The sequence below is a fragment of the Trachemys scripta genome, chromosome 4, assembly GCF_013100865.1.
Source record: "Trachemys scripta elegans isolate TJP31775 chromosome 4, CAS_Tse_1.0, whole genome shotgun sequence".
Lineage (NCBI taxonomy): Eukaryota > Metazoa > Chordata > Testudines > Emydidae > Trachemys > Trachemys scripta.
This window is the reverse complement of record NC_048301.1, coordinates 8658298-8666699: the sequence shown is the minus strand read 5'-3', so window position 1 is coordinate 8666699 and position 8402 is coordinate 8658298.

Below are 8402 nucleotides of genomic sequence, written 5' to 3'. Positions count from 1 at the left end.
TCCCCCCCTCTGCGTGTGTCTGTCACAGTGTCTGTGTTCTACCCCCTATCCCCACACCCATGCTGTCTGCATGTTTCTCTATCCCCACACCTGTCACATCCTCCCCTATCTGTCTCCTCCCTAAAACAACGAGGAGTCCTTGTGGCTCCTTAGAGACTAACACATTTATTTGGGCACAAGCTTTCGTGGGCTAAAACCCACTTCATCAGATGCATGGAGTGGAAAATACAGTAGGAAGATGTGTGTGTATATATATATATATAGCAGGACGTGAAAAATGGGAGTTGCCTTACCAAGTGGGGGGTTGAGACAAGTCAACTAAAGTGGGCTATTATCAACAGGACGAAAAATCGCTTTTGTAGTGGTAATCAGGGTGGCTCATTTCAAACCGTTAACAAGAAGGTGAGAGTAATGGTAGGCAAATTAGCATAGGGAAATTAGGTGTGTTTTTTTTTTAGTTCTTGTAGTGACCCATCCACTCCCAGTCTTTATTCAGGCCTAATTTGATGGTGTCCAGGTTGCAAATTAATTCCAGTTCTGCAGTGTCTCCTCCTTGTATCCCTCCTGGGCACTCACTAATCTCCTCCTTAACCTATGTTGTGAAGGGTGGGTCTCCAGAACTGTGTGAGGGTTAGGGCTGGCTTGGCAGTGCTGGAGTTTGAAGGTCTCTGTTAACTGTTCGAACAATTGACCAAGGGTCGTGGTGGATTCTCCATCACGGAGAATTTTTCAGTCAAGGGTGGATTGTGTTTTTAAAAGCTCTGTTCTAGGAATTATTTTGGGGGCGTTCTCTGGCCTGAACTGTATAGGAGGTCAGAGAAGGCCAGGGGTTCTCAAACTTCATTGCACTGCGACCCCCTTCTGACAACAAAAATTATTACAGGACCTCGGGAGGGGGGCTGAAGCCTGAGCCACCTTGGGGGGGGGGGGGGGGAGTCAAGCCCCACCTCCCCAGGCCGGGGGGCCAAAGCCGAAGCCCCAAAGCTTCAGCCCCAGGCAGGGGGCCTGTAACCTGAGCCCTGCTGCCCAGGGCTGAACCCCTTGGGCTTTTGCTTTGACCCCGGTCCCCAGCAAGTCTAAGCCCTGGCAACCCTATTAAAATGGGGTCGTGACCCACTTTGGGGTCCCAACCCCCAGTTTGAGAACTGCTGGACTATGTGATCACAATGGTCCCTTCTGGCCTTGGAATCTATGACACTATGAAACCATAGGCAGAGCATGGCCCACAGCAGTATATGCTGTCCCATACAGCCCTGCTGCCAATGCGTCTCCTCCCTGAGCTGGAGGGATACATCATCAGGGCGTGAGGGACAGTATACTTTGTAGGCTCATTTATAGTCCTTAGGCTGGGGTAGTCAATAGGGGGACCGCGGGCAAAATCTCGACCGCCAGATGCTTTTGAACTGACCCCAAAATCTTTTTATTTACTTATTATTTTTGTTTTTTACTATTTTCTCTGAAGTCTGGACCTTGACTATATCTTGACCAAGAAATTTGGACCTTGGCAAAAAAATAATTGACTGGTCTAAGGTATTTCAAGGAGTGCATCACTATAGTATCTGAGGGTGAAATCTTCCTGTCTGTCCTGTTTCTCACTTGTCACATTCCCTGGGGTCAGGAACTATTCCTTATGCTTCTGACATTCAGAGGAGAGAGATTTTGACAGGTTTTGAGATTTGTCCTGTGTACAAGCCTCTCTTGTAGAAGAGATTAAAATATAAAATCCAATCTTAATACTGTAAATGCATGATAAAGTTTTTGTTGCAATGTTAACTCTTCCACATTGCATATGCTGGGTCAGATTCTCAGCCGGCGTAAAGCAGTGTAGCTCCGTTAACTTCAGTGAAGCTATGCTGACTTACACCAACTAAGGATCGGTCCTGCTGTGTTTGAGCGATACATTTAACAGCCTAAACAGCAACCATGTATGTGCAACGTAAGGACCAGAGCTTGCAATTATATGACTGGACCCCACGCAGAATCCCCGACTTCGGTGGGTTCTTTATTGGCTCATTTGCAGGATTTGGGGCCTAGATGAGTTAAAATTGCAATGAAATATTTAACGCTTTCATTTTCTGACCCATGTTTAAATCTTGTAACCTCAATGTGACAATAATAGGTTTTGCGTTAACTTCCTCTTTCTTTTCCATCTATAAAAAAGGAAGTGGGAAATGGGAACTATGGAGTTGCACAACTGGCTTGGGTTAATAATCATTTTCATGTACATAGCCACTTCCGGTTGTGGATCTCAAAGCCCACAGACTTGATATTTACTTATTATTATTGACAAGTACTGCTGATAAAGAATAAAAAATGTAGTGTGTGTGTGTGTGTGTGTGTGTGTATATATATATATATATATAATATAAAAAAATAAAAAAAACCATAGAGACTGAATAGCGATTGGGAGAAAGAGGCATTAATTCACACAAGTACAAGTCTAATGAAAAGCAAGTACCACCGTATGGGACAGACGTCGAATAGTGCTTTGCATAGGCACACTGAAGTGTTTATTCTTTTCTTTTTCTTTTGGGTGGGAACGGTTGGCACTATAACTTGTGCATCTGAGCTCTCTAAAACCAGATTTTTTTTCTGCTGCTTTTTTCTTTTAGAATATAATTTGTTTTGTTAATAGCATTGTTCATAATCGAGGTATCCCAAACTTTATCACCTTCACAAAACAGGGGTTTGGTTACGTGTTGACAGTGTGTTGTGTAAGGAAAGAGAATAGCTTGTATGTCCCCTTTAGCTCAGACATGGCATAGGATGACCTTGGGGATGTTGGTACAGACTTAAGATAAAACTAGCACTCTCAACATTTCAGATGCTGGACCAAATAGGTCCTGATTCTGCAATGAGCGCCACGTGGGCTGGTTTCAGTGAGGCTACCCATGGGGGAGATTGAGGCCTAACTTTTTTGACAGCTACGTTACAGTTCCTTTACATTACGGCCACCACTACCCAGTTCTGAAACTTGGTTATCAGAAATGGCCCTGTGTAATTAAAAACAACTTAACAATTTCACATAATGTTGCTGCTTTACCATCTGTCTCATTAGCACTAAATATTTCAAGATCTCCGTTCCAATTACTTTACAAACAGCTCATCCTCCACTCAGATATTTTTGTTTATGATGCATTATATGCTTTAATCAATCATTAATCAAGTCTCCCTGTGGACTCCCAGCAACTTACTGCACATATGTTGTTTACAGACCTGTGTAGTTGCTTTGTGGACACACTGCAGCTGTTTGGTGAAGGGCAACCTGGATTTTGGTCAAACATTGTGCAGTTAGGCAAATGAAGGTTATTCAAATAACATAAGGGTGTTGGGGTTTTTTTTGTTTTTGGTCAGTTTGGTACCTGGCCATAATAGAACATGTGAGAAGTTGGGCCTCAAGAATATCTGATCCTTTGCTCCTTGAACAGATTTTTAACTCGCGTTCCTTTTCTTTTTATTATTATTTTTTTGTATTATGGTAGTGTCTAAGAGCTCTCGTCACAGACCAAGAACTCAGCATGTGTTAGGTGCTGGACAGAGACAGAACAAAAAGATGGTCCCCAAATAGCTTACAATCTAAGTCTAAGACCAGAGACAATAGATGGATACAGACAGACGGGAAGTCAAGGAAATAGCGAGACAATATTGATCAGTGTGATTGGGCGTGGTATCAGCACACGTACAGCTCTCAAGATTTTGGTAGGCAACACAGCAAAGGAGAGTTTTTTTGGAAGGATTTGAAGGGGGAGAATAACAGGGCTTTGCGGATGTCTTTGGGGAGTTCTTCCCAAGGAGTAGGGGCAGCAGGGTTCCTGTTTGAAAATTTAATGAGCGGGTGATGGAGGCTGACATCATGGTCTAATTGAAGGTGTGAAATAGACATTTCGGTAGTGAGTAAGAGATGACGGGTAGGGTGGGAGTAGACTGTGAAAGGCCTTGCAAGTGAAGACCAGTAGCTTGTGTTTAAAGAGACAGAGAAGGGGGAACAAGTGGAGGAAGGTAAGAAGGGGTGGGGTGGTCCAAGCAATGGGCTAGGAGAAGGTGCTCTTTAAGTTTGTGTTTTCAAGCCCTGCCCCGACCACTGAGGCAGGAATTCATACCTGCCGACACTCAAAATGTCTCCATAGTGCCATCTGGGGAACAAAACTGGGATGCATCTTCTAACTCTATCGGCAGCTGCAGCTCCCTACAGCAAACATACACTCTGAAATGTCACCTGACACACCTTCGGTCTCCACAGTGTGTGATGCTGCCAGGGAACTCTATAGGTGAGATACTGCTGAACGCACAGCTCTGCACCTTGCTCCTGGAGCTACCGGTGAGGCTAACGTGAGAGCCCTACAAGCCCAGTCTTGGCTCTCACGTCATATAGGAGTCACCTGGATGAGGTGGGGGAGGGGAAGGACTAACTGGATCCCAGTGTACCGCCACTGTGGCGGAAACCTTGGCTTAGGAGCCTTCATAACTGAAGATCTCCCTCTGGCCATGGGACACACACAACACACAAAAAATAGTGAGTTGATCCCGAAATTGAGTGGAGTACCACAAGCAGGGAGAGCTGGGAGATGGGAACCAGGGTGGCTGCTGATACAGGCTAAAAGATGCTCCTCGTCCCATCCTTTGAGATAATCCCACTTCCTGTTCTGGCTGCAGGTGGGGATGGCAGGGTAATGTGTCACCATCTTCCTCACTCCATAGCTGGGCTGGGGACAGGTGGCAGCAGGGGGAGGAAGACGCACGCACCCTGATTTCATTACCTTGGAAGCTTGTGGGAGTCTTTGCACTGACTTAAATGGGAGTTGGACTGGGCAATGAAAAGGAAGGGGGTGACCGAGAGAAAGCAAGGGAGGAGGGAGCAAACCAGACATGGGGGAAGAAAGTAGAGGATAGAGCAGAGAGGACAATTGCAGAACAGAGTGGAGAACTAGATGAGGGAAAGGAGGGAGATGAAGTGAAGGAGGAAGAACAAAAGCAAGGGAAATATAGTAAGATTTTTATCTGATGGGGGTTTAGTACCAAAATATTGCAGTGATCTAATGGCTGTGTTAGGTACACACGCCATGCCGACACATTAGTTTTAGAGAGTTAATTAGACATGCAGACTGAGTGCCAGCTGCATTCCTTCACAAGAAGACCCCAAACTTCCTCAAGGATCTGGGCCACTCATATTGTCTGGAATGTTTGTATCTGCCAACTGCGAGTGCATCATAGCTATCTTGTATTTGGGCAAAACCAGCCCTGCCCTGTTGCCTCATGTCATGCTTACGCACCCCTTCCATCTTTGGCTCCACCATAGCTTTAGTGTTGCCTCCTTTCGCTTGGGCAAAACCAGCCCTCGCCTCTGGGCTCAGGGAAACCCAACTGTTCAGCTCGGCGAGTCCTATGAACAATGAAGCAGATGGCACACGTTTGTGAGTATATCAGCTTGTGTGTTTCATCTTAAACAACTGTTCCAGATAAATATTTATTTTTTAAAGATGTCGCGTAGTGTGTGGCATATGTTGTCAACATATTTATAATTAAGACGTCGCTGCCATGACAGTAGGCGCTGTAGATATCCAAATAAAGAACATTACGGCTTCTGCTACGGGCCCTAAAGCAGCAGAGAAAGACATGGATACAGTGATGTATGTCCCCATAAGGAACGTTGTAACTCTGGAATTACGCTAGACCAGAGGTGTATTCTTGTGTTTCCTGGCTGGACTTTGCATTTTGATCTTGGCTATTTCTAGACTTTCTAGAGTAGGTCAGCTTAGCCAGGGCAAAAGTGAAATGGAAGCCGTAGGTCCCAATAAGACTAATTTCTCCTTACACCAGTAGCATTGCTTCACTCCTCTAGGAGACTTGGATCACACTGTGGAAGCAGAGATTCTCCGACAACACACTCTGACTTTCAGTGCTCGTAGCTCTTTTCTATGGGACCTCTGGTGTCTCAGGCTTCAGCATCTTGGGGGCTTCCTGGCTTCACTGGCTCCTGTTCTGTCTCCCTTTACGTTGTCTCCAGCCTTTGGCGCCTCAGGAAGGGAGGCAGTGGTAGGTAAGCAGGCCAGTAGTGCCTGTTAGACCATGTGTATGCTTGAGAACTGAACCATTCCTAACTGGGAGGCTAGAACTGGGGTGGAGCACAACGGGTGAATTCCTGAGTGTATTAAGTCAATGGGAATTGTCAGTGGCGCGAGGAGTTCCATGTGCCTACACTAGCCATGCTGAATTGTTCTGAACCCTCTGCGTGGCCTGTCTTTTCCCTCGCGCTATTCTAAACCCACTTGCAATGCTCGCTGGCTCCCTATACTGCAGCTCCCAGAAGCAGCGGAATCTGGGCTGTTTCAAAAGACAGTAAGTGCCCAGGGGAACTGTCTGCACAGTGGTAGTGCCATCCATCCATGCTGGTATTATTGCCATCCACGCTGCAGATCAAAACAGCTCCGGCTGAATCAGTGAAGGCAAATCTAATCCCAGCAGTGTTTGGCATGGATGCCCCTTGAAGCTCTTCCGCGTGCAGATATTCCATGTTTTTCAAGGATGCCAGCAGGACCAACGTGTTCTCAGAATGGCACCTTTTTCTAGTGTAGATGAATCATTAGCTGCCCGGATTTGCACCACAGTAGCGCTGAACACAGCTGGATCACAGAGCAGCGCGTTCCCTGGCTTAACTGAAGAATGCAATATTTCCAGAAAGTAGCAATGAGGATTTTGAAACAAATGAGTGTAGACTAGGGATTAGTCAGTTAATTTTTTTTAATTGGGTGTCTTAGCCTAGTGATAAACTTGATTGCTGAGTTCTTAATTTTACAGCCATTGCAATACAAAACCCCTTCAGTTTCCCAATTACGGAATCGTAGAAACGTAGGGCTGGAAGTGTCAATGTTTATACTGAAAACATGAGGTCAGGTGTAGGAAATAGTACTAGGTTTGCTTTGTAAAACAGGAGACTCCAAAACCAAACATAGAACCATAGTTTTGTAACAAAACTAGATTGTTTATGGGGAAGCAGGAGTGCTAGCATGGTAATGTAGACTTCCCTTTCCATTGAGTTCAGCAAGCCTGGATTGTGGTCCCGGTTGCCCAAATGATTTCTTTAAAGGAGTCGACTCCACAGTACTGACGCACAATAGAAGAGATTCAGGTTTGGAGACTGGGCTCCTTATTCCTCAGCTAGCAGACTAGGCCATTGCAAAGTCAGTCATCTGGAGCTTTTTGCGAAGAGTGTTAATTGCTCCATCCATTCTTTCTTTCCTTGTTTAACCACTATCTAGGAGGAAAGTGTTCCATTGCGGTTGCCCCCTTTGGGGGTGGGCGGAAGGGAGCAAGAAGGTGTTTAATTGCCCCAGTGGTGATTAGCACTATTCTGTTCAGATTTGTATATGGCCTTCACGTAGTTATCAGAATGCCTTACAGAAGTCTTCAAGTGAGGTGACTAGCATCTCTTGCCTGGCTCATTCTTTCCTTTCTCAACAATAATTTTTAAATGTATATTTTAAAAAATAATTTGATAGGTGTCTATGCTGCTCCGTGTTTGTCCCAGAGAAGGCAGGTCAAAGAAGTGTGCCTTCCCTGGGAGTGGAATGTAGGAAGGTTTGTGGTGGTACTTTGCTCCTGTGGGATTTCATTCCACAGTCTGGGATCAGCCCCTGAGAAAGTTCGGTTCCCCAAACAGAGGAGATTTACCCTACTTTGCACAGTTCTTTTGGGCCTGAGGAGCAGACCTATTTCTGTAGCCCTCATCCCGGATCTTTAGGTATCCTGGGCCCAAACTGATGAGTGCCTTAAAAATAAGGACCAAGACTGTGAATTACTTGCAAGTGAGAGAAGAGAATTAGCAAGAAGTCCTTGAAAACAACAACAACAAATATTCTGCTGTCTATATATCTCCGTATTTACTTTGTTCCTTGCTTCTCATTGAGTATTATTCCTGTCACCCCCTGGCAATCACTAGAACAGCACCATTACAGGTTTACAATTGGCTGCCAACCGACCCTGACGCCTGTAAGGATCTTTCGTTTTCTATCTTTCTCTCCTCTCCTGCCTGTAGCTTTGCTTCCAGTGCAAAGAAGAGGGAGCTGAGATTTGACACGATCAGAACTTTTGGAGACTGAACTAATATTTTGTCTGTGTGCGTAAATGGTTATGGGCTATAGATTTCTACTATTAGTGATAGGTGTGGAAGGCCGGGGTCAAGGGAACCTATTATAATCAACTGCACCAAACTTCCTGTGGATATTCACTTCATAAACTAATATATATATTTAAATGAAGTCCTTCTTGGTCTTAAGTCCATGAATTTCCAAATCTGTAATATTACCCAGCACTGGATAATGCCGCATTGCTATATGTTGGGCTGATGTGTCAAAATCCAATACAAGTCACCAACATAATGTAAAGGGTTGAGTGCTGAGAGTACT